This window comes from Mustelus asterias, chromosome 4 (genome assembly GCF_964213995.1).
Source record: "Mustelus asterias chromosome 4, sMusAst1.hap1.1, whole genome shotgun sequence".
Classification (NCBI taxonomy): Eukaryota; Metazoa; Chordata; class Chondrichthyes; order Carcharhiniformes; family Triakidae; genus Mustelus; species Mustelus asterias.
Genome location: NC_135804.1, coordinates 125,825,690 through 125,853,666, shown reverse-complemented (window position 1 = coordinate 125,853,666; position 27,977 = coordinate 125,825,690). Strand labels below are relative to the sequence as shown.

The following is a 27,977-nucleotide window of genomic DNA, read 5'->3' as shown; positions in this document are numbered from 1 at the left end:
AGCTTGGCTTCAGTCGAAACTTAGCGTACATTAATAGAGCACAGGTTAATTTGCGTTGGTGACTAACAGCACTGTGGGAAATGTCTTTGCAACCAGTAGCAATTGCAAGATATATTCATGTGCCGTCTCAACTTTTTGCTTCCATGACCCCTTGGGAACATCTGATACCTTCATTTTAAATTTACAATATATTGGCCTGGCCTTGGGGGAATAGATCTTCTAACTAAAGAGCCAACGGCTTTTTGTCTCCTTCGATTCCTTTCTCTGATGAGGTTGAATTTGACAATAGAGAAACCTCACTATTCTCCTCAAGCTGCACTCGCTTTGAAGCCAAATATCTGACCCATTATATAGACTGCCTTTTGCCATTTGCGTCTCCATCTCGCCCCACTCCTGCTTAAAATTTCATCCACGTCTTTGTAGCCTCCAGGTTAGAATTTCTTAATACTCTACTAGCTAACATCTCAAATTTCATCTTCCACAAACTGCTGTTCACCCAGAGCTTTATTGTATGCATTCTATCCTGTAGTAAATTCTGTTTTTTTTACAAATCATTCAATGTCTTCACTGCAGTTCTGTGTTCCAGCTCAGATTCCCTCTGCATTTTGGAGTCTGTAACTGTTGTGCATGACTTGTTCCCCCCACTTCCCAAATTTTTTAATTCACTCTTGGTATCTGGTAACTTCTCTGTAAAACATGTGGGATGCTTTATTAAAGACACAATAGAAATGCAAATTAGCATGAACCACATCAATTCTTCAAAGCAAATAGTTTCAAATGTAACTTTCCTATAAAAAGGATCTTTTAAAAAAAGAAAATTTTAATGTTCTTGCACAGTTTCAAAAGGTCTGTTGTTTGTTTTAGCAACCACTGTTTTAATGTACTTTGCAACTTATCATTGTAACTCCCTAGAATTCTTCTGTGTGTGCAGTGCAATAAGCTTCAAGTCTACATACTCAATGTTTTCCTCTTGTTTTCTGTGTTTTATTGTTTTATATATGTGGAAACTGTTTGCATTTTGCTGGTTTACTTTGTTTTTTTAGTTCTGCACACATCAGGTCTGTGATGTAAATTACTGGAAACTAAGGCGGATTCTGGTTTAATCTTCTGTTTGGCTCTTCCCTCTACCCACCCTCTGGTTAAACAAAAATTGTTGTGCCAGATGGTGGAGAATTGAAGTTAAAGCAAATTGATATAGTTTAAGTTTTTTGTTCTTTATGGTTGGTCCAGATAATTAGCTCTTGGTTTTTAATGCAGATGTTTAGTTGCTTTATTGTTCATTTGTTTTTTCTAATCAAGTTGTATCCAGTATATGCTCCAGATTAGTCTGGACAGTTGTCTGCATGCTGCACTCCTTCTCACTGTTTGAGAACAGTCATATTACACGGAGAAATGCCATATTTTAGCATAGTGGTATAGCGCTATCATATTTCAAATTTTTTCAGTTCCCACAACATTGCTTCTGCAGCCCCAAAGAAGTCTAAAAGAATGGAAATGAACCAAATCCCCTTTTCTGTATGTTCTTCTATTGTAATTTGTATGGAGCTGCAGTGCATGAGTTTACGATAAATAATGGGTAATTTTATTTGCGTTAATGAAAAAATATTAAATGTTGAAAAATTAGTTTGCATGCTAATAGAATAAACTGGCCAGGATGAATTACAAAAAACATAACTTTTTTTCGAGTGGTGAGTGTTATTTGTATTCTGGTTGTTGATACATTTGAATACAGTTCCAAAATTTTAAGAACAAATGGTTGAGGAACATATTTAGTTTACACTCTACAGTACATTTTTTTTCTTTAAACCATTAATGGGGTCTAGGTGTCACTGGCAAGACAAGTAATTGCTGCCCACACCTATGTGCAACAAACATAATGTAACAGATGTTTTAAAGTCAAGCTGCCTTCATGGTGTAAACAGAACATTTTTATAGGCTGTGAAAACAATTACAAATTATTTGACAGATCTAAATAGAGACTTTAAATTTATGTCTCAAGGCATACCAGTAAAATAAAGATTATCATTGAGGTACATCCTGCAGAAGCACAGATCTTGGTGATTAGCATGCCCTACCCTCCTGGCTGAAAAAACAACAAAGGAGGTAGGTGGTTGTAGTCGGCATTTAACTGTGTGCATACAGTTCTGCATCATGATATTAGCAGAGAATTGCATATTAAAATGGAAACTCTTTAAATGATATATGCATTTCAGCCACAGATTTGAGCATTTGCCATTGTAATCACATCATTTTGTGCCATAAGGAACAAAATAACTTTTATTTGTGCTTTTCATGCCTTCCAAAATACTTCATAGTCAGCGAAGCACTGTAGTCATGTAGGGAAACATGGCAATGTCCCATAGACACATTGCGATAACTGACCAGGTAATGTGGTTTGGTGATATTGGTTTACATTGGGATAGGATATCAGCTCCTCTTCAGATTGTCATGAGATTTGTTTACGTTCATATGAGTGGAAAGATTGGGGCATCAGATTAACATCTCATCTGAACACCAGAGTCTTGGGCAATGCAGTGTACACTCATGGTGCACCAAATTCTTGTTAGATTATGTGATTATAAAATTTGAATCCACAATCTTCTGATTGAGATATGAGTGCAAACTTGCCAATCCTCTTTCAACTGCACCTTCCAAATTTGTGTCCACTACTGAAAAAGACCAGGACAGTGGATGCATCGGAACACCAGTCGAAGTGGGAGATGGTGGGGTAGTGTTAATGTCACTGTGTTAGTAATCAAGAGCTTAGTACTTTGCGGACACGGATTCACATTCCACCACAGCAGCTGTGAAATTTAAATTTGATTAGTTAAATCTAGAATTGAAAGCTAGTCTCAGTAATAGTGACCATAACAACTGTCATACATTGTTGTTAAAATCTAGTTGATTCACTAATGTCCTGTAGGGAAGAAAATCTGCCATCCTTACCTGATCTGGCCTACACAACTCCAGGCCCAAAGCATTGTGGTTTACTCTTAGCTGCCCTGTGAAATGCCCTGCCAGCGATGTCCATATCCATGAAAGAATAAAGGAAAAAAAGCCACACATCATCCTGACTTGGAACAATGTTGTCTGCTGTTCCTCCTTTGTTGCTGGTTTAAAAAAGCCTGTAGCTTGCGCTGTTGGTATGCCTACACCACTTCAGTGGTTCAAAGAGCCCACCATCATCACAAGAGCAATGAGCAAACGCCTGCTGTCCTTGTCAGCAACACTCACATCCTGTGAATGTATTTTGAAAACCACTGAGCCATAATTGGTACTGAACTTAAGGTTTGAATTAATCTGTAGTAGCAAATCTTAATGTTTGTTGTATTTGAAGTTTGAACATTTTCATGGATGTGGGCTTCGTTAGCTAGACCAGCATCTACTGCCATTCCTTAATTGCCCTCGAGAAGAAGGTGGTGAGCTTGTGTCTGTGTCTGAAAACATGTTTGAGATAAAATCAGATTTTAAAAAATATCTTTGATATTTTGCAGGTCTTTGGGACTGGGTATGGGGAGCATCCTTTCTGTCCTAAGCTAATTAGAAGATGGCCTGCACTTTATTTTGCATTGTTAACATATTGTGCATTTGATACCAAGTCCCTGTAAACTGTGACTAGGTTGGTGTGGATTTTGACTTAATACATTATATGGAAAATTGTAGATTCTTCGCTCTACGCTGGCGTACTAACCCTGGAGCGCTTTTTAATATGACTAGAAATGACTCGTTATGTGGGGAAGGGAAAAGAACATGGAAGGTCAGCATAATTGACATGAATAATTTTTCACAAAGCCCATTTATGGAAATATGCTGCAGCTGTAAAAGAAAAAGGGTTTGTACAAGCCATGAAATGTAAAAAAAACTCAAAATTTGTGTTTTTCGTTGGCATGAAAGAACTTGTCTACATGAGAAATAGAAATCTTATGATAATGTTTCACTCATACTGCACGACACTCTTAAACTACATTCATTGTATGCCTTCTGGTAACATGTAGCAGTATTTTGAATCAGTGGGCAGGCGTGCGTTTCGAGATGGCCTGCTATTGCCTGGCAGCGGGATCTTCTGGACTCGCCGTTGTCAACGGGGTTTCCTGTTGCTGCCGTGACACTCATGGCAGGATGCGCCATTGGCAAAACCAGAAGCTTCCACTAATGTGAACAGCTAGGGAGTTCCAGCCAGTGTTTCATTTTAAAAATATAATTTCTACTAGAGTCTAGAAAGATTATCTTGGTAGTTGCTGCAGTTGGTTAACTATTCTGTCAACAGTGGAACAGTCAATCTAACAGTGAAATACAAAAGTAAAGTACACAGTGCAGTAATGAAGCTAGTAGGCCATGGTGCTTATGTTCACTGGCCACTGCAGGATCAAAGACAAGAAGCATTTCTTTGTCCTAATTCAACTAGATTACTCTCCTGTAGAATCCTTTTCTGTGGGAACTTCTGATGTTTTTCCAAAGAATCATCTTCACAGGTGTCTTTGACACAGTTGCACCATCTATTAATCCATTATTTATGAATTCTTTTAACATACCCAGGGGGCGGACAGCTCACACTGAAAACTTCAACCATAATAGGCCCCCTTATGCCACCTTCAAGGCAGAAATGCATAATTTTAGCTGCCCATTGTTTTCACAGTTTATATTTTAGTCAACGTTGAAATAGCATAACAGCAACTTCAGCCTATTATTACAAGCTGCTTTGCAGAAGCCTATTAGAGCTGGAAGTTTGATGTTCAGGTATATCAAAATGTGCTGAATTAAGGAATCCTTCCATTGCCTTTCCAAGGTGAAAGAACTGAGTAAAACATCTGACTGTCCAAAATGCATTTTTAATATTTTCCTTTAAACAGTGAGTGTTGATGACTCACTGAGAACTATCCTAAAGGAATTATGAGCCTGATTACATGAGGCAGCTGATCTAACATTGGTAAAAATATTCATTAACCATCGGTTGTTTGATTATAAATTATGCATGTTTTGCCTTTTGATAAGATCATGCAGTGGCATTAATGCTATACAATGAACATAGAGCAACCAAATCTACTTTAGTTGTACATTCTATTGATTACCCAGCCATGATACAATGCTGTTGCGTTCATTTCAGCATTTTTCATTCTTTGTTCTTCCACAGTTTACCTTGAAATGCTCCCAACTACCGACTTGGTATCTGGAAACTATAGCCAGGCAGATCGCTCAGTAGTAGATAGCTATCAATCATGTACAGGGTACATACTCCAGTGTCTTCCAAAATGCTGCACTGAAATGATGAGTAATTGACATTGGCATTAATTTAGATCCATCGTGCCACATTTGCTTGGGCTGTGCAAGTGAGGTACTTTAAAAATGGCACCTTAGTCTTGTTGGACAAATTTATTTATTGCCCATTATCAAAAAATTTTTGTTTCTTCTGAATTTGTAGTAGCATTATATGTGAGAGTATGTATCTGCGCCTGTATAGAGCTGCTTTAAGTTGTAAGGGGTAAGTTGGTGATTTCATGATGAGGAATTCTGTTCCCCAGTGCTTCAACTTAATGAACACACACATTCACCAAAACTGAGGAAGGAGTTGCAGTGGAATGCAACAGTGTCCTTCAAAATTAGTCATGACCATTTATTTTCTAAAAAAAAAAGTTCTGGCTCTTTGTAGTAAATTTGGTGACTGAAGTGTTTGATTTGAAGCTCACAAAGGGAACACTCCTGATTTGATTCCTGATTTGTGGTGTTAGCAAATTTTAGCTGGGGTCATGTTAGGGAAAGCAGAGTTAAATGTTACTGGCATCCAAGGAGTGGGATATATTTTCAGGTTCATTGTGCCTGATAGCAATCCAGTGTAGAGTGTATAGAAATCCTTAAAGAATGGGCCTGACACTAATAGTGTCAGTGTTGGAATAGCTTGTCAATATTTACTGTCCAGCTTGGTCACTAAGAAATGGCCTCTTGAGCAAGAGAGCACCAATGCCCAATCAGCATTCCCAGCTTAAGTTGGCACCTCAGCAAAAGTGATAATGTGGAGTTAGGAAGAATGAAAAAAGAGATTCCCTCATCAGCGTCATCTGATGTGATGAGCATGCAGTAACTCTACTGTCTGTATTTCGTGCAAAATAGCTCGTGTAGTAAATGTGCTCGTCATCTGAGCTCATTTACTGCTCTCATTTCCTTTCCATACTTTGCATCGTTTGGCAGATATCTTGACTAACTCAGTTCCTGTCTTTAAATTTATTTCAAATTTGTGAGTAACTTAAGTTGGAATTTTCTTCCGTTCCAACATCATGAGAATTACTCAAGTCAATTTGAACTAAGTTCCTGGCAGTGTCTGGTTGGTCACCTGTAAGTTCCATTTTGCTGCTCAGTGCTGTTGTTTTGGGATTCTGAGTTGGAAGAGGTTTGAATGGAAAATTCGCAAACTGAAACATGCTGTGAAGAACAAGATGTCCTTACTGAACCATACTTATAATTTAAGGAATCGGTCACAGTATACTGACTTACTTCAGAAATAATAGTTCTCATAGTTTTGAAAGAATAAACAGTATCTATCCAACCATATGAACTTGTCTCATCTTCCTGGTTGGGCCTTTCTGTTAACTTTGATATTGAGGGCAGCCATGCTATTTACTAGTGCAACATTTGACCAAGTGTGACATCAAGGAACCTGAGCAAAACTACAGTCAGTGGGGGATGGGAGAATCTACTCTCCGCTGTTCGGAGTCACACCAAGTACAAAGGAATATGGTTGTGGTTGTTGGAAGTCAGTCATTTCAGTTCTAGAACATTACTGCAGTTGTTCTTCAGGGTAGTATCCTAGGCTCAACCATCTTCAGCTGCTTCATTAATGATCTTCCTTCCATCATAAGGTCAGAAGTGGAGATGTTTGCTGAGCAATGTTCACCATCTGTGACTTCTCAGATACTGAAGCAGTCGTCCACGTCCAAATGCAGCAAGATCTGGATAATATCCAGACTTGGGCTGACAAGTGTCAAGTAACATTCATGCCACACTAGTGTTAACAATAACTCTCCAACAAGAGAGAATCTAACCATTGCCCCTTGACATTCAGTAACATTACAATCATTCAATCCCCCACTATCAACATCCTGGGGGTTACCATTGACCAGAAACTGAATTGGACTATCCATATAAATACTGTGATTGCAAGAGCAGGTCAGAGGCTAGGAATCCTGAGGCAAATAACTCATTGCTGAACTCCACTGACAGCATAGTGATAGCTTATAAAATCAGAATCATAAAATAGCACTGCTCAGAAAGATGCCCATTGAGTCTTTGTGGGCCCTTTGGTTAGATCAATTCTCACTCAATTTTTTAATATTCCTAATTGCTTCGCTTTTAAGTATCTTTCACCGGCCCTAATAAACCTGTATCCATCACCTGACCAGGCAGTGTGTTCCGAATTCTAATCACTTATTACTTAAAAAAAAGTTTGTGCTCGTGTCACCTCTTGTTCTTCTGTCAGCAGTTTGCCATAAATATATTATTGACACTTCAGCCATTGGAAACACTTATGTATGTCCTTCAAGTTCCATGCCATCTGCAAATATTGAATTGTGCCCTGTAGCCCAAGTCCAAGTCACTGGTGAATATCAAAAATAGCAGTAATCCTATACGAAACCTTGGAGAACTCCATTCTATACCTATGTCCAGTCTGCAAAATAGTCATTCACCATAGCACATGCTTTTCTATCTGTTAACCAATTTTGTATGCATGCCACTACTGCTCCTTTTATCTTATAGGCTTGGCTTGTTCGTAAAACTGAATCCTAAAATGTGTCACTTTATCTTTTAAATCTATGTGCATAACATCAGTGTACTGCCCTCATCCACTCTGCTCATCAAAAAATTCAATCGTCATTCAGAAACAATTTACCTTTAAATTTGTGCTGTCGTCTTTATTATTCCATACTTGTCCATGTGGCTGTTAATTATTTCTTGGATTATTGTATCTAAAAGCTTTCCCCGATCACCCAAATTATACTGACTGGCTTGTAATTGCCAGTTTATACGCTTTCATTTGCACTCGGGTGTGTCATGAAATCCATCGTCCCTGGGTGTTAAACCCCATGGAGATTGTTGCATTTAAGGTACAAGATTTTTCAATGCTTGTTACATTGGTTCCTGCCGGGCAACAAAGTTTGGACTCTGGGAATATGTTGATAGGTCACCAGATCAGTTTAAGGGTCAGTGAACACCTCTGCTTGAGGCAGTTGGTCTTGAGTCTGCCAGCCATTGCATGCCACAGGGAAAGGCAGAAGTCCCAGTTGAGTTAAAAATGTAAAGAGGAGCTGCTGGGAGCACACTTTTAAATAAAGAGGGCTGTTGGGAAAAGGTACCTCTTTGGAGCAGAAGTGATTTGATTGCCATGGCCATAAATCTGAAGGTGTGCTTGTGAGCTAATGTTTGTGTGTACTCTGAATTCCAAGGATTTGGAATCTCAGAAGGCAAGGTTGAAATCCTGAGAGGTGGTCATTGTTAAATCTATTTGCGCGGGAATGACCTTTGGAGAGACTTCCAGGGAGAGATTTTCAAAGGTGGAGTTTGGAAACCCTCATGAGAGAGACACAGTTTCAGTGGAGATTGGTTGGTTCACAGTGAGACTAATGTCTAGCTAGTTAGTTGAGAAACCCAGGGACTTTGTTTTGGTAGCATCTGTCATTTACTCTGTAGTATAGTGTATCTGACCACAGTTCACCTGTTCGCATGTGCTTCATATTACCAAGAGTGTATGACAGATCTGTTAATTGTTGTATGTTTTTGAACACTTATAGTAAAGTTTGTTTCTGTTCGAAACCAGTGGAATCTTGTGGCTTTATTCCAAAATCAGGTGTCTTGACTCTTAACCCTTATTTATTTTACTGGCCCCTAACCAGATCTCCACTCATGTCCGGGGGTGTGGCCAAGGGTCATAACATAAATTGGGGGCACTTGCGATATCTCAGGCACTCGGACAAACACGAGTGCTGATACTTGCTAAGGTTAAGGTTTATAAGGTTTCCACAGTGCATTTTACGATACTGACAAAAGCAGAATGAATGGCTTTGTTCATTGCTAAGACTTTTTTGGAAAGGGGGGATTTATCCCTGAGTGATTTACAATAACTAACCAAGATTAGATTAATCTCATTAATGGAAAAGTTAGTTTGAATTAAAAGCAAAGGTTAAGAAGAAATATTTGGGATAATAGCACAGCGTCTGGGATTGAAAGAGGCAAAAGTGAATCCAGATAGCAATTCATTTGAATTATCTAGAGTTCAGTTGCAGATGAAGCAGCTTGAAATAGACAAGTAAATGAAAAACTTGAACCTGAAAGAACAAAAGATGGGAATGAAGAAACTCAAATTGGAACAAGGAGAGCAAAAGAAATGGAAATGCAAAAGCTTGAGCTCAAGTTTCAAAGAGAGAGATCAGACAGTGTGAACAGGCTAGAGAAAAGCTTAGGGTAAGGAGTGAAATACAGTCTAGTAATTCGGATGAGGATCAAATTTTATTCTGAGCTATGATGGAATGAAGAATCTTCACCGTCACCTAAATACACAAGCTAGGATTGAGAGATATTTTATCATTTGAAAAGGCAGCTAACCAACTAAAGTGGCCAAAGGATACATGAACACTCATTTTGCAAAGTGTTTTGGTTGGGAAGGCACTGGATGTTTGTTCTAGTCTTTCAGAAAAACATCTTCAGATTGCATAGTTAAACCTATGATACTCAATGCTTATAAGATTATCCCTGAAACTTATCAGTTGAACTTTGTGGCTTTAAAAAAAAGACATTTGTCGAATTTGCTCGAGAAATGGAAATGCTATGAGTTTAATCCCTGAAATTACAACAGAAGTTTGAGCATGAGGGAGCTAGTGATACTGGTAGAATTTCTAAATAACTATTGGGCATACCTAGAAGAAAGTAAAATGGTAGGGTGGCACAGTGGTTAGCACTGCTGCCTCACAGCGCCAGGGACCAGGTTTGATTCCCAACTTGGGTCACTGTGCGAGTATGCACGATCTCCCCGTGTCTGGGTGCCCCGGTTTCCTCCCAGTCTGAGAGATGTGCTGGTTAGGTTCTCTGGCCATGCTAAATTCTCCCTCAGTGTACCCGAACAGGTGCAGAGTGTGGCGACTAGGGGATTTTCACAGTAACTTCATTGAGGTGTTAATTAAGCCTACTTATGACACTAATAAATAAACTTTAACTTTAAAATATTCCCAAGGTGCAAGAAGCAGCAGTTCTGGTAGAGAGTATGATATATCACATAGGCAGCCAACAGTCGATCTCCATCTCTAAGCCAACATAGAAAATGGAGGAATAGGAAAGAGTCTAGCTTCATAGAAGAGGTCGAAGATGTTCTAGTCAAGAAAAAATGATCATAGAATAGAGGGGTTGAAAATAAACCAGTATGCTTTAACTGCCTTAAGACAGGGCATGTAAAAGCAAATTATTGGAGGCTGAACGCCATTTCAATGTCACTAATAGGAGCACTTGAGCAGTCTTCAGAAAAGACTGAACCGGAAATGGGCAATCAAATAGTATCAGTGATGCAAGTTAAATGAGTTCCCTCGGGGAACCTATTAGAATGGGGAATGTGGCTCAGGATAGTCAAGTTGATCCTTTTTTAAATACTGCTAAATGGAGTTGGAGGTTTTAGAGTTTTTGACTTGAAGGGAGATGTGTTCTCATACTCCTCCAAAGAAACAAGTAAATAAATTAGTATTTTGAGAGCTGTTGGGATGAATCAGTCATTGATGGTAGCTGATGATATGATTTGTGTCCCAGATGGTTTGCTGGTGAATGTATTAATACGGGACCCTACTGAAACTTACAAATCTGTTCCCATGTATGAAGTTAATTTATGAAATGACTTAATAAACAGAATTGTTATAGTGGAAATTGTTCCTGGTTTATGTGAGCAAGGGATAGATTTTTTACTGGGTAATTATATAGGAGGTTTGAAAGTCTAATTGTCCCTGAAAATTTTGAAGGAGCCTGTGGAGGTGAGAGATTTTGCATGAGGAATTTCCTGTATTGTTTTCGATTGTGCAGTAGCTAGAGCCTGAGAATCAATAGCCCAGGACCAAGAAAAGTTGGTGATAGAAATGAAGGCATGTCAAAGACTGGGTGAGGAATTCAGCTCTGCTAAGGAAAACTGATCAGTCGAGACAGCCAACTTTCATGTACAAAAGGTGTTTGCAGATTAAAGTAAGAAATGTTAAGAAGACTGAGTTTAAGTCACAGGTAAAGGAATTGCTGATTAATCAGGGCAATTGGTTGATGTGGAATTAAAGAAAAACAAAACTGATGAACTGTTAAGAACTTGGACGTGAATAGAGCAATGGGAATTGCGTCTACAGCTAACGAAAATGAAGACAGTTGGGCTGTGGACTTAAATGAAACATTTTTTGCTGAGTTAAAGACTAGGAATCAAAGGAAGAAAAAAAGCACAAGCATTCAGTTACGATAATTCTATGTTTAAATCCCACTAGTGTTGCATGTATATTGACTCTTGTTTTGGTTAAACCTTTGTAACTTTATTATGCAATGTGAGAGTTTGTAAAACAAAATGAAAAGTTTACCTGAATAGTACGTAATAAGTTATTTGTTAAAAGTTAAGCGCATCTGGTAAATTAACAAAGCTTTCTTATTTCCATGTGGGAAAAGTATCATGAAATCCATTGATCTTTATGTTCCTGTGTGCTAAATGAGCAGTCTGTGAAAATTGTAACATGTAAGTTACATTTAATGCTTGTTACATTGGTTCGTGCCTCATAACAAGAGTGGGACCCTCTGGGAGTGTTTTGATAGGTCAACAGATTTGAGCCCCGTCACTAGAGCATTGCGCTGAGTCTCTGGATTATTAGTCCACTGACAATACCATTAATGCCACTAGCTCCTCCTGGTGGACCATTGTTAAAGCTGAGTGGGAGCGAATTCCAAGGATCTTCAAAGGTGGAGATTGGAAATCTGCATGAGAGAGATGAAGTTTCAGTGACATTAGTTGACTAATTTCTTGATGGTTTGTTGAGAAATCTGTGGAATCTGTTTAGGGTGCATCTATCATTTACTCTGTAGTGTGGTGTGTCCAACCATGGTTTGCTAATTCATATTAACAGACGAATGTCATACTTACCAGGAATGTTAGTCTAAGATCTGTAAGCCGTTTTATCTTTCTGAACTTGTGTAATAAAGTTTGTTTTTTGTTCAAGACCCATGGAATCATAGAATCCTTACAGTGCAGAAGGCGGCCATTCGGTCCACCGAGTGTGAACTGACCACAATCCCACCCAGGCCCCACTCGTGTAACCCCACCTATCCCCTGACACTAGGGTCAACTTAGCACGGCCAATCAACCAAACCTGCACATCTTTGGAGAGTGGGAGGAAATCGGAGCACCTGGAGGAAACCCATGCAGACACGGGGAGAATGTGCAAACTCCACACAGACAGTGACCCGAGGCTGGAATTGAATCTGGGTCCCTGGCACTGTGAGGCAGCAGTGCTAACCTCCGCCATTTTTTCCAAAAGCTGGTGTCTTGAATCTCAACCTTTACCTACTTTAAAGAAAATGTTATTGGTCCCTAACTGGGTCTTACCAAATGTGGTGATACCGGCATTTTTGATAATGTAAGCCTTACTTGTGACTGATAAATAAACTTTTTTTATTAAATTAAAACCTTTATCAACAAAAAATGTCTGGCCAAAGATCATAACAGGTATGGCGTTCAGGGTAAGTATGAAGTACGTGTGAAACCTTCCAAAATTCCTTTTCCTTGGACTCCTGAGCACACCTTCTGATATATGGCCAAGTAGGGTACGTTTTCCTGACAACCCCTTTACACATTAAGTTTTAAACTCAGCACATGGCACATGTTGGCTAGCGGATTCCCCAAAACTGACTGCCTCAAGACTAGCTCTTCACTAACTCTTGAACTGATCCGTTAACCTGTTAAAACACTCCGAGGGTTCCCATTCTTGTTAATAAGCAGGAATCAATATAACAACCATGCCTGTATCTACGGAGGATTGTAAGATTGTGACCAACACCTACACAATTTCTACCCTTCCCTCAGCAGCCTAAAATGAATTAAATCCAGACTAGGATCCACATTAAGTGCTGCTAGCCTTTTGATAACATCCTGTTTATTTTTATCACATTGAATATTTCAGCAACTTCCTTGTTTACTATAACTTGGCAAAGTTCTCAAAAGTATTAATTTAGTATCCTGAACCATGCCAAGTGCATCCAGCAGTGGATCTCCATTTTGGTCCCTAATCAATCCCATCAAAGATTAGCAATTAGACCTGGCTGTATCCTATTTCAGCCTGACAACCAGTTAAAAATAAGATTTGCAACCTGAAGGATGCCGTATAAATTATGTTGAAGTAAACACTGGTGACAAGTTGTGAAGTGCTGGCATTTAAACCATATATTGTAGCAGGGGAAAGAAGGAAAGAGAGGAAAAAAAAGTGGTAACTTGACATGTTGGTGCTGAATGTTGCTATGGCAATCTAACAGTTAGCTTCAATGCTGATGATATTCTGGTGTTTTGAGACCATTTTGTTTTGAGTTGATTCACAGTCTTTTTCTACTTCTTGCTCTACGTAAAACTGCAAATAAAGCCTGCCAGCCAGTTACTTTATAATTCAGCCAAGTATGTATGGTGCAAAGGTGGGGAGCTGTGCTGAAATTGTGCAATAATTGGCAGCTGGAAGTTCTTTCCAATTTAAATTTTATTTGCCAAAAACAGTTAACCCCATAGACAAAGATATTTTAAAAACTATTTAAATATATTGTAATGGAGGATATTTTTTCAGTATAAAGTAGGAGAGAAGCAAAGATGGTAAAGAAAGTGAAATGCACTGATACTAAAAATGAAAAGAAATGTCTTCAGTTTTATGATTAGTGCAATTGTGTGGTGGGGGAGGGGGAAATCCAACCTTGAGTGACATTTTCAAATCTTGCTGATAACTTTGTGAGGCTTTGTTGTAATTGTAGGTTGTTGCTTAAATCTTACCTGCTGTGCAGCTAATGCAGGTTGTGTTGCTTAATTGTACCCTGTAGAAAAACACAGATCCTGAACACGTCCTTTGCTAATTATATCTATGACTTTTCTGATGTTCTCAATTACGTTAGCAGGTTCTTGATTTTCTGTCCCTACTACCCTCACTACATTTCAATCCCTTCTGATGGCCTCATGTTGAGCACTCTCCTTTCTTGAACAGAAGCCAGACTTGGGTCACTGTCTGTGTGGAGTTTGCAAGTTCTCCCCGTGTCTGCGAGGGTTTCCTCCGGGTGCTCCGGCTGCCTCCCACATTCTGAAAGACGTGCTGGTTAGGTGCATTAACCCAAATAGGCGCTGGATTGTGGCAACTAGGAAAATTTCACTAACTTCATTGCAGTGTTAATGTAAACCTTACTTGTGACTGATAAACGTTTTTTATTAAATTAAAACATTTATTAACAAAAGAAAACTTAAAAGACGCAAGATTATATTTACACAGTTAAAATTAGTCTTACAGAACATTTCCAAGTAAGATTTTCTACTTGGGCAACAGTCCCTTATAGATATTTAATCTGAAAAAAATCCAGTAATACCACGAGACAAACCCACTGGAGGGAAGGTGTGTCACAGTGTCTCTCACTCAGTCCCACTCTGCTGTGGAAATTTGAGAAACTTGAAAACAAAACCCAGTTTTCCAAAGAAAAAGCATGTCTTATTCACTTGTAGAAAATCCAACTTGGCCGTATTTACTTCAAATGCATGTCCTTCACACCTACACTACTTTGATGTCCTCACCTTATAGACGCCCAGTCACCAGCTTAATTTAATTACGTCCACACTCAGGCACGTGTACACAAACAAGCCTGCTTCAAAGAATAACACAAACTCCCAAAATGCTAAAATTAAATACCCTCTTCATGCTCTATATTTCTTTTAAAAATTGAGCACCTGACATTGTCATGGGTGGATCTGAAACAGGAATGTTAAAATTTAAACTGGAACGAAGACATGAAGCTCTAGACAGGTACAGTGAAAGAGAAGTGTCTATAAAAGTAGGTCTTAGCAAGTAATTGATCAAATGTAAGGAAGAGAAAACAGCAATGAGATGAACACAGTTTTAAAAAAAAGAAACTGTCCTTGAATAGGGTCAGAATTACTTCAAATTTGGAATTCCTGGAAAGAATTGGTAGTGAGTTAAACAACATAAATAGCTACACATATGCTGGAAATCAAAAAACCCCCAGAAAAACTGGAAATACATCAGTGGAGAACAGAAGTCAGTCAAATATTTCCATTAAGTTCTTTTGGGTGCCTTGATGGAAGATATTGGACTCGAAAGGTTGATTTTGAATTTCCACAGATACAATCTTACCCATTGAGTATTTCCTGCCTTTTGAAGTTTTGTTTTTAGGGAAGTAACTGCAGTACAGAGCACTCCCCTGTCAATACTGAGAAAATTTGGGCTCTCTTGCTATGGTGTATATGCTTATAATGTCGTCACGCTGTTGCTACCTCTACGGTTGCTAGCAAGAAAGATCTCTTGAAACAGTTTTTCTGAAACTTCAGTGCAGAAGATCTCCATACCTTCAGTTCAATAGTGCTATGAGTGGAGTGCTTTGCTGCATCAACAGTTTGTCCCAATTATAGAGGAAGGAAAGTAAGTAACAGAATTGATGTCTACAGAATTGGTAGGCACTACTCAAGTGAGGACTGGATTCAGAGTGCAGCCAAAAAAGTTTTAATAGCGTTGAAAGATTTTTGGTGAGTCAAATGTGGCATTTTAGTCTGAACTTGAAAACTATATGAAAATTAATATAACATTTTAGATTTGAAGGTTGAGACTAGTGGTTGTCCGTACATTCATTGTCATCGTGTTTGTATGGTCTCGCCGATGCGCCTCGTGACATCCTTCCCTGCTGCGTATGCGGTACACAATGTTGGCCGAGTCACCGCACGACAACCCCCAGGCAGGAGTGTTCCCTTCCAGTCGGAAAACACTTCAGCAGTCCAGGGCATCCAGCCTCCGATCTTCGGGTAAGCGTTTTCCAAGACACACGACAATGCAGAATTGCCGAGCAGAAACTGATAGTCAAGTTCTGCAGCATGAGAATGACCTCAACCGGGATCTTGGGTTCATGTCACACTACATGTAACCCCCACCATTTGGCCTGGGCTTGCAAAATCCTACTGACTGTCCTGGCTTGAGACAATTCACACCTTTTTAACCTGTGAGTATCCCTCTCTCCACTCGCATTGTCTGTGCCTGTAAAGACTTGATTACCTGCAAAGACTCGCGTTCCAGCCATTATCTTGCATCTCTGTCGAAATTGTGTGTCTGTCGAAATATGCCGTGTTTGTGAACCCACCTCTCCACTCAACTGATGAAGGAGCAGCGCTCCGAAAGCTCGTGATTCCAAATAAACCTGTTGGACTTTAACCTAGCGTTGAGAGACTTCTTACTGTCATCAGCTAATGAAAGCAGAATTGGATTGAGGTGTGATGCACTTCATGAATGACCTGCAATGATATCTCTGGCATTTCCCCTTTAAACCTCATTGCTTCTCCACTTCACTCTTTGTGGGAATGAGTTCTCAAACACTCTTCTATAGCAAAGCTCTTGGTGGCCACTTCTTTCTCTCCCTTGCTGGCTTGATATGAGTTATTCTTTTGCTGACAAAGTGCCATGAGACATTGTTTTTATTTAATTACAATTAGAATACTTCAGTTTTGTTCCAAACCAAATGCTTTCAAGTTAATGAATTCAACTTCTAATATTGTGCCAAGGCACCACTGCTGTTATTGTATTGAACATGCAATATAATCTGCAGGAAAATACTGATGTGTGGGCTGTATGATTTAGTATCTAGCTCGAAGGAAAACAGTTGGCATTTTTTTTTTAAGAACAGGCAAATCTGAATTGGAACATTCTGCACTTCAGGTGTGCAAATTTCTGAATTTAGGCCAGAATTTGAGCTTTTCATTAAAATTAATCTGCCTTTCTTGTAGCTTTCCCAGAGCCTGCCTGATCAATGTCATTAAACTGTAACATACAAAGATGCAGGCTTGAAATGCATCTCACATTGGTTATTTTTAAAAAACATACAAAATTTAAATACGTGGGTCATATTACAATAATGAAGCCAATACATGTAAATAATGCTTCCTTTGAAAACAAGATAATTCCATTAAATAAGTACTGAGAATCATAGAATCCCTACAGTGCAGAAGAAGGCCATTCAGCATATCAAGCCTGCACCGATGACAGTCCCATCTTGGCCCCACCCCCGTAACCCCATACATTTGCGCTTTTAGTCCCCCGACACTAAGGGATAATTTAGCATGGCCAATCAACCTAATCCGCACATCTTTGGAATGTGGTGGCACCCGGGGGAAACCATACAGACACATGCAAACTCCACAAAGTCACCTGAGGCTGGAATTGAAGCTAGGTCCCTGGCATTGTGAGGCAGCAGTGCTAACCACTGTGCAACTGTGCTGCCCCTGTGCCAAAAGTCAAGCAAGAGTCTGCAAAACAATTGATTTAAACTCCTCCTGGTTTAATGCGGCAGCTGGTTCAGTATTGTTTCTGAAGTCTCATGGCACTGGGTCAAACATGGACAATCCTGCTAATTACCATGTAACATCCACCTTCAGCTGATAAACGAGTATTCCTCCATTTTGAGCATCGCTTGGAGGAGGCACTGAAGGTGCCAAGGGTGCAGAATTGCTGGAGGATTTCAATGGCTTGGTAGTATCATCACAGACTGAGCTGGAATGGTCCTGAAGGGCATAGCTGCTAGACTGGGACTGTGGCAGGTGGTGAGGAAACCAACAAGAGGGCAAAACATACATGACCACATCCTCACCAACCTGCCTGCCGCAGATGCAACTGTCCATGACAGTATCACGCGCATCAGTAGTGACCACTGCACAGTCTTTGTGGAGACAAATTCCTGTCTTCACAGTGAAGATACCCTCTATTGTGTTGTGTGGAATGCCACCATGCTAAATGGGCTAGACTTTGTATAGGTCTATCAGCTCAAGGCGAGGCATCCACGAGGCACTGTGGACCATAAGCAGCAGCAGAATTGTAGTCAGCCACAATCTTGATCAATCCTGGTTCAATGAAGAATGCAGGAGGGCACACCAGGAGCAATACCAGTCAACCTGGTGAAGCTACAACACAGGACTACTTGCGTCCCAAACAGCATAAGCAGCAAGTAATAGAGCGAAGCAATTCCACAACCAACGGATCAGATCAAAGCTCTGTAGTCCTGCTAGATCCAATCATGAATAAACAACTCACTGAGGAGGAGGCTCCACAAATATCCCCACCCTCAATGATGGATGAGCATAGCACATTTGTGCAAAACATAAGGCTGAAGCACTCAACAATCATCAGCCGGAAGTGCCGAGTGGATGATCCATCTCTGGACGTTCCCAGCATCACTGATGTCAGTCTTCAGCAATTGGATTCACTCCATGTGATTTCAAGAAATGTCTGAAGGCATTGGCTACTGCAAAGGCCCTGACAATATTCTGGCAATAGTACTGAAGGCTTCTGCTCCAGACCTTGCCCTAGCCAAACTGTTCCAGTATAGGTACAGCATTGACATTTACCCAGCTATGTGGAAAATTGTCCAGGTTTGTCCTGTATACAAGAAATTGGACAAATCTTAGCGGCCAGTTACCACCCCAGCAGCCTGCTCTCGATCATCAGCAAAGTGATGGAAGGGGTCATCAACAGCACTATCAGCCAGCACTTAATCAGCATTAAACTTGCTCACTGCTCAGTTTGGGTTCCGCCAGGTTACTCAGTACCTTATTACAGCCTTGGTTCAAACATGGACAAATGAGCTGAAACCCTGAGGTGAGCTGAGAGTGACTGTCCCCCCTGAGTGTGGCATCAAGAAGCCCTTGCAAACTGGAGGCAATGAGAATTGGGAAAATAACTGGCACAAAGGATGATGGTTGTGGGGGTTGGCGGTAAATAATCTCAGCTCCAGATCATCACTGCCGGAGTACCTCAGGTGGTATCCTAGGTGCAGTAATCATCAGCTGCTTCATCATTGACCTTCCTTCCATCATAAGGTCAGAAGTGGGGATGTTTGCTGATGACTGTACAATGTTCAGCACTATTTGACTCCTCAGACACTGAAGCAGTCCATAGAACATAGAACATTACAGCGCAGTACAGGCCCTTCGGCCCTCGATGTTGTGCCGATTAGTGAAACCAATCTAAAGCCCATCTAATCTACACCATTCCAATATCATCCATTAATTATCCCGAGGGCCTGGGCCCCTTTCCTGGCAAGACCTGGACAATATCCAGGTCTTGGGCTGACAAGTGGCAAGTAACATTCGTGCCACATGCCAAGCAATGACCATCTCCCACAAAAGAGAATCTAGCCACCTCCCTTGACATTTATTGGTGTTACTAGTGTTGAATCCCCCACAATCAACATCCTGGGGATTACTATTGATAGTATATAAATACTGTGACTGATAGTAGGTCAAAGGTTAGGATGGATGAGCGCAGCTCCAATAACACTCAAGCTTGACACCATCTAGGAAAAAGCAACCCGCTTAATTGATAACTCTTCCACAAACATTCAATTCCTCCACCATCGATGAGCAGTGGCAGCCATGTGTGCCATCTACAAAATGTACTGCAGGAACTCACCAAGGCTCTTTCAGCAGCACCTTCCAAACCCTGCTCCTTCTCTGTGTCGCTGGGTCAAAATCCTGGAACTCGTTCGCTAACAGCACTGTGAGTGTACCTACATCTCGGGTACTGCAGTAGATCAAGAAGGCAACACACCACCACCATCTCGAGGGCAACTAGGGATAGGACATAAATGCTGGCTTAGCCAGCAATGTCTACATCCCATAAATGAATTTTTTAAAAAATTGATCCGACCAAGTTTTACAGTAGACAATGCCATAACAAAAGTTATTATTTGACCAATGGGCAGGTTTGAACAATTTAGTCAGACTCAATAGATTTAAATTTAAAGAAGCAAAGTTTGTTAAATGCACTTGGTCATGTTATTTTGCATCCATGGTAAAATGTAATCAAAATCTGTTGCTGTTTAGGAAGATAATTGTGCCTGTCTGTGTGGCCTTGGGTGCCTGCAGAGCCACCCTCCTGAACATATATGGAAAGCAATGTGGCTGCAACTTTAGATCTCAGCTGGTTGATTATAAGCTGCTGAACTTTGGGAAACCAGTATATCAACTTTGATAAAAACAGAACATTTGTGAAATACTCAGCAAGTCAGCTTGGGTGGAGAAAGAAAATGAGTTGATGTTTCAGGGTGATAACCGTTTGTCAGAAGTCACCAACCTGAAATGGTAACTTTTTCTTTCAAAACAGATGTGCATAACCTGTGGCGTATTTCCAGCATTTTCTTATTTCAGATTTCCAGTATCTGCCATACAGTATTTTGCGTTTTTCAGTTGGGAGCTTTGGGAACAGTTTTGTTAATTGAATTTTTTAAATATATGAACTGTTGACCCCTATTATTCTCAGTGCAGCTACTTGAGGATATTCCTTGTTGGAAACTGTGGCCAAGTTGTAAGTTGAGCCTGAATGTTATAATTTTTCTTTCTAAATTGAACACAATTTTGCTTCTTTGATGTAAAATGAAGAACTTTGAACAAAATATACTCTTTGCAAATGATTTCTTGTCTCCTGAATTTCGTTTTGTATAATGGAACAGTTACAGCACAGGAGGAGGCCATTCAGTCCATTGAGTCTGCATCAGCTCTCTGCAAGAACAATTGTGTTAGTTTCACTTCCTGTCTTTTCCCCTTAGCTCTGCAAATTTTTTGTCTTCAGTTGTTTATCCTATTACTTTTGGAAAACCATGATTGAATCTGCCTCCACCTCATTCTCAGTTAGTGGTCAGAGATCCAACCACTCACTGCATTTTAAATAAAGGCTTTTCCTCACATCGTCCCTTTTGCCAATGGCTTTAAATTGGTGTTCTCTGGTTCATGACCCTCTCTCTCTCTGTTGATCTTTATGGTTTTGAATGCTTATATTAAATCGTTTCTCAAGCTTCTCTTCTAAGGAGAACAACCCCAAGTACTCTAATCTATCCACTTCACTGCAGTCACTCACCCCGAGGGCCATTCTCATAATTTTTTTCTGCATCCTCTCCAAAACCCTCACTTGTGTGGTTCTCAGAATTGGAAACAAAACTCTGGTTGAGGTCGAACTAATATTTTATAAAGGTTCTTCATAACTTCTTTCCTTTGTGCTTCTGTTTAGCATCCTGTATGCATTTTTAACCACTTAACCTACCCTGCAATCATCAATGATTTGAACACTCATACCCTCAGGTCCCTCTGTTTCCCCCCCCCCCCCACCCTTTGAATTTGCTTTGTTTTATATGCCTCTCATTTTTTTTCTGCATAAAGATATCACTTAACAGTTTGCATTAAATTTCATCTGTGACATTTCACTAGTTTATGTCCTCTTGAAGTCTATCACAATCCTCTTTACAATACTTCCAAGTTTTGTGAAATCTGAAGATTCTGAAATTATGTCCTGTATGGCCAAGACTGCATCAAAAACAATGGTCTTCATACTTGCTCTTGGCAAACTCTATCATTTCTCTTCGAGTCCAGGAAACCACAATTCAATACTGCGCGCTCATTCCTATCACTCAGCCAATTTTATATGCATCCCAACATTTTCCCTTTTACATCATTAGCTTCAGCTTTGTTGGAATGTCTAATATGTGGCACTTCATCAAATGCCTTTTGGAAGTGCATGTACACTATATCAACCTCCTTTGTTACCTCATCAAAAAAATCTGGAAAAGACATACAAAATATTCAGATAGTAAATCTGTCATGCCCCCTATCATCAAGCCAAAAAAAACACCGTTTTTGCTTCTTAATCAACCCCACTCACCCCACCATTTTACCATTTATATGCTTTTAGAAGATTTTTAGATTTGGTAGCATACTCTAAGTAAGAATCTGAATTAAAGATAAGTCACAATGAAACAAACTTTTGATAACATACTGAAAATCTAGTAAAGTATATTTAAACTTGCTGTGGTAAACAAAGCTGACTCATTTCATGATACTATCTTGGTAACAGTCGCTGGAACTTTTCAGCCGTTCACGCCAGCAGGGTCTTCCAGTCCCACTGACGGAGCATCCCTGCTGCGGGCATTCACAGCAGTGAGGAATGCATTCAATAAGAAATCTCGTTGAAACCAGTGGGACTAGAAGATCCCACCGCCAGCGGGCAGGTTGTGAAACTTGCGGCAGGTTGTATGGCCACTCCTGCCCAATGTGACACAGTAATTGCAGCCATTTGGTCACAGTGCTGTTATTTTTTTTGCATGCCTACCAAAAATATTCCAGTCAGCTACACACTATCTTGATGGGAGAATAGCATTTTGGACAAAAACTATAACTGTTGAGGAAAGATGCTAGAAAAGAGTGTACATGAAGAATGTTGTTATCATGATTAGCATGCGAGTTTGAATCTCACCAGCCCCACAATATGTGCTTATAAAACAGTCACTACTGTACATAATAATGGTAGAAATAGCATATTGGGTTAAGAGTCCAGTCAACTTTACAAAGTCCTCCTTTGCCGGCATCTCCACATCATAACATCTGAGGGACCAGTGCCAAGTTGGAAGAGTTGTGAGGCAACAGCCTGTTCACCGCCATCACCATATCTGCTCTATTTTCTTCCGTTGGCAGGGTAGACCCACCAGAGGCTGGGCTGATTGATATGCAGTCATATGGATTTGATCTTGCAAGTCCCAAGCATTGAATCCAGATCCTTTGAAGTCAAGTTCTGGTCGCCACACTACCGGAAGGACGTGGAGGCTTGAGAGAGAATACAGAGGAGGTTTACCAGGATGTTGCCTGGTATGGAAGGGCTTAGTTATGAGGAGAGATTGGGTAAACTGGGGAAAGTCAGGGGATGAGGGGTGACCTAATAGAGGTGTATAAAATTATGAAAGGCATAGATAGGGTGAACGGTGGGAAGCTTTTTCCCAGGTCGGTGGTGACGTTCATGAGGGGTCATAGGTTCAAGGTGAGGGGGGGGAAGGTTTAACACGGAGATCAGAAGGACGTATTTTACACAGAGGGTGGTGGGGGCCTGGAATGCACTGCCGGGCAAGGTGGTGGAGGCGGACACACTGGGAACGTTTAAGACTTATCTAGATAGCCACATGAACGGAGTGGGAATGGAGGGATACAAAAGAATGGTCTAGTTTGGACCAGGGAGCTTGGAGGGCCAAAGGGCCTGTTCCTGTGCTGTATTGTTCTTTGTTCAAGAAAACCACCTATTAATTGCCACCTCCCTCCCCTTCAACTGACAAGTCAATACTGTTTCACCTTGATCAAAAGTTAGAGAAATCTTTGAGAGGTGCATGTGTTCTACATAATGTATTCTTGATGGAAGTCTTTAGAGTACATCCAAGCATTTCAGTTACACACTACTTAGAGTCATAGAGGTTTACAGCATGGAAACAGGCCCTTCGGCCCAACTTGTCCATGCTGCCCAGTTACTAACTGAACAGGCTGAGTTTAGTAAGCCGCCTCCCAAATCTTGAGTGATGCAAGTCCAAAGGTGCAATCAGATTTTTTCTCATCAATAACTTGCTCACTAACTTTCAGTTTAGGTTTTGTTGGAATCATGTGGAAACCATCATTGCAAGATTGCCTCAATTTTACATTACCCTGACAAGTATTGTTGTTCCTTCATTGTTGCTGAGTCACCATTGTTCAATACCCTACCTAATAGCATTGTGTGGAGCATGGGTAACTCTGGTAGTGAGTCAGACTTTTAACTTGAGGGTCCAGGGTTCAACTCCCTATGCAGGTACTGCTTTTGAGGCACAGTGGCCAAGTAAGAAGGCATTAGTCACTTAAACCGAACATCATGGGTTCGATCCCTTGCTGTGCCAGGAGGCAAGTGCTCTGTGTGTCCCTTGAACTTCTCATTCTATTCAAAGCCACAATCAAAATAAGGACTGTAGTGGTTCAGGAAAAGACCCACCACCACCAGGAACTTGGCGTTACAATTTGGCATTTCTTGCATTGCCCACACTCCCAAGCATAATTTAAATAAAAATGCTTTTGAAATTTATCATCTCGCTTTTCTCGAATAAATTCAAACTCTTCTATATTGGGAAGTTGTGTATACTGCACCTATTTGGATCTGCTTTCATCTAGTTGGCAGCATTCTGGCCAGTTATCAGTCCATTTAATATTCAAGTAAAAATTTTAATGCAAACATTATAAGACACAAGCAATCCAATGAATGGATTCAATCATTGTGAAATATCCAGTTTTGGGTTTTTTGTAATCTTATTTTGGACAGTGGAGATTTCAGTTACTCAAGATAAAGGGTAAGTGGAATTTTTCAAAGGAATTTTGATGCATTTAATTATTGCATCAACAATCTAGATAATCTGTTTCTGTGATGTTGATTGAGAAACAAAGATTGGTCAGAACACAAGGAATAACTTGCCTGTTGCTGTTCTATGAAATAGTGCTATAGGATTTTTAACATCCAGCTGAGGGCAGATAGGGCCATCGCTTATTGTGTCATCTGAAAGTAGGCAGATCTGAGTGAAGCACACTCAGTACTGAGTGTCAGTCTTGATTTTTATGCTCAAGTATAAGATGGGTTATATTTTGCATAAATATATTTGGGGATTTATCTTGTTGCCCATAATGGCTTGTATTGCTGCATGTGGTTTCGGATTCTGGTCTTGTTACATATTTGTAACTGAAATAACGGTCATCAAATTAGTTTTGGTAGTGTGTAATTTATTGTCACAAATGTGAACAGAAGATATACCTTGTATACTTTGATGAAATGATTGCCTATTACTACAAAAGCTGTTTTTGTTCACCATTTAGTGATTATTTTGCTGTTCACTTAGTTCTTGCAAATCTGCAGCTGTCAGGCAACCTGCTGCACATGTTCTTAATTATGTCAACTTGGATATTTAACCATGTTGGAAAATAAATCAAGGAGGCGGGGAAGCTGCATGTGTCGCTAGCTTTCAGAAAATTGGAAGATTTTTGCCTTTGTAAGTAAAATATGATGGGGCATTTGATCCTACAAATATTCCAAAGTTTACCAAATGTTTTTATATCAAATAAACTATTGGTTTACCCTTTCAGTTTGATTTGAAAGGACCCCACCCATAATAATGTATGCATTTATATAGCACCCAGTAACATGAAACCATCTGGAATTTTATTATGATGTCAGCAGACATGCAATGCCAATAATTTTCCAGAAATAACACTGAAAATAAAAGCCAGTCAGTCTGTGCTTAGACTGTATTGCTTAAGGAAGAATTGCTGACCAGAATACCAGGATTACTTGTTTTTTTTTTGAAATTTTGCGAGGGGATCTTTACTTCTATCTGAACCATTCCGAGGATAGCATATCATGGCTTATTGTGTCATCTGAAAGTAGGCAGATCTGAGTGCAGCACACTCAGTACTGAGTGTCGGTCTTGATTTTTATGCTCAAGTATAAGCTGGGTTATATTTTGCATAAATATATTCGGGGATTTATCTTGTTGCTTGATTTGCTCAATTTGAGCTGGTCAATAGTCCTTTTACATTCTTTCATGGGATATGGGTGTTGCAGTTGTCCATTCCTAATTGCCTTTGAGAAAGGTGTGGTGAACCACTCACTGCCTTGAATCACTGCAGACTATCTGTGGTAAATACACTCAGTGTTGCTGGGAAGGGAACTCCAGGATTTTATTCCCGTTACAGTGAAGGAATGGTGATATAGTTCCAAGTCAGGATGGTATGTGGCTTGGCAGGGAATTTTCAGGTGGTGATGTTCCCATTTATCTGCTATGCTTGTTCTGCTAGCTGGTACAGATCACGAGTTTGGACCAGCTATGGGAGAGATAGGACCTGTATAGGCTGGATGGGTGCACCTAAATAAAGCCAGGACTAAATTCCTTGAAGGGGAGATTTGCCACTAATTATTGTGAAGGGTTTTTAACTAGTTGGAGGTGTGGTAACCAGGAAGTAATATCATACCAGAGGAATACCAAGGTGTACGCAATACTGGGAGAGATAGATAACACTAGAGCAGGAAATAGTAAGTTATTTAGTGGGTTCAGAGTTGAGCAGAAAGTAAAGCTTATATCAACATAGATGAATGCAAAGAGTATGGTAAATAAGATTGGTGAGTTACAGCACAGATTATCATATGGTAATGATGTTGTGGCTGTAACAGAGCTGACTCAAAGAAGAGTATTAAATATTCCCGCATACAAGGCATTCAGAAAAGATAGGAAAGGGGGAGGGTTGCCAGTTTTGATTAGAGAACATTGCAGTGCTAAGGAGAGAAAGGAAGAGGAGGAGTCAGGAAGCAATTATTTGGCGAGAGCTAAGGGACAAAAAAGATGCAATCCCATTGCTCAGTTTGGTGTATAGGCCACCAATTAGTGGAAAACATGTAAGGTGGTCATTCCCTCCTATGTTGTCATGGACGTGCATCTGTGAATTTGGTGAGGACAAGGTCTGGTAGGTTTTTCCTTCTTCATGGTTCCCTCGTCACCTTCTGCAAACTCAGCCTGGCAACTGTATTCTTCGGAACTTGGCCAGGTCTTCCAGTAGTGGTGCTACTTTGGTCCAATCTTGGTAATAGACATTGAAGTCTGTCACCAGGCCAAATACCATCAATATTATTGGGCTATGGGAGGAGGCCAAACAAGACCCAATGGTCCTTCAAACCAAAAGGCAAAAATGGAATTAGGTAGGTCACATTTTGAGGAAGCCACAGAACAATGTAACATTGCAAGTTCTCACATAGAACTTGCAAGGAAAGAGAAAGCAAGGCAGATCAAGGAACATATGGAGGCAGATACCGAGAAGGAGATGAGAGCTGAGAGCTATACTTGGCAACAGCTGGAGAGTTTGGACCAAAGCAGGATTAGATGGAGAGAATTTGTCTGTGGCCTATGTTCTGTTAAGGAGTGAAAAGGCCAAGAAGTAGGTGATGATGACCCAGGGTATGTTCTGTGCCGTTGCCACCCTCAGTACTTCCTCCAAATGGTGTACAGCATGACAGATTACTGATTCATCAGTTGAGGGAGGACAGGTGGTGATAATCAGTCGGGAGTTTTGTTCCCCATGTTTGATTGATGCCATAATATTTCAATGATCCGTAGTCAACGTTGAGGACTCTGAGCAATTCCCTCCTGACTGTCCTGCTGTTGGGTCAGGGCACAACCAGGGAACGTGAAGGTGGGAGATGGGACATGAGTATGGCAGCCTGTTGCTTGATTAGTGTCTGGGACAATTCTCTCAATGTTGACACAAGCTGCCTGATGTTTGTAAGGTGGACTTTGTACGTTTAACAGAGCTGGGTGTGCCACTGTCCTTCCTGGTGTCTAACTGGTGGTCTATCCATTTTATTCCTTTATGATTTTCTGTAATGGTTTCGTACAACTGAGTAGGTTACTGGGCCATTTCATGAGGCATTTACAAGTCAACCGTATTGCTGTCAGTCTAGAGTCACGTAGCCCAGACTGAGTAAGAATAGCAGATTTCCTTCCCTTTTGGGCATTAGTGACCCTCATGGGTTGTTTCAGCAGTTGATTTACGACAGTTTCACGGCACCATTATTGTGACTTAAGTTTCAATTCCAGATTTCTTAATGAATTAATTGAATTGATTAATTAGTTGGTTAAATTCTACCAGCTGCCACAGTGGAATTTAAATTTCTGTCTCCAGAGTATTAGCTTGGGCCTCTGGATTACGAGTTCAGTGCATACTCTACTGTATTTCAAACAAGAAACTATTTTAGCAAGCCCTGATCCAATCAGCTGAAATGTGCGTCACATCTCCTTACTTTCATCTCTATACTCAGTACACCTTTAATTTTGTCGATGGTAGATTTCACACTTGAACAAGGAACTAATGCATCATTAAAGATTTTGATTATCAT

The 27,977-nt window shown here is 40.2% G+C and overlaps 1 protein-coding gene across 3 annotated transcripts in view; it reads left to right on the top strand.

The window, feature by feature from the left end:
• Positions 1-27,977, top strand: part of LOC144492979 (fibronectin type-III domain-containing protein 3A-like) — a 144,164-nt gene that overhangs the window by 16,142 nt on the left and 100,045 nt on the right. The gene's annotated exons all lie outside the window — the stretch shown is intronic.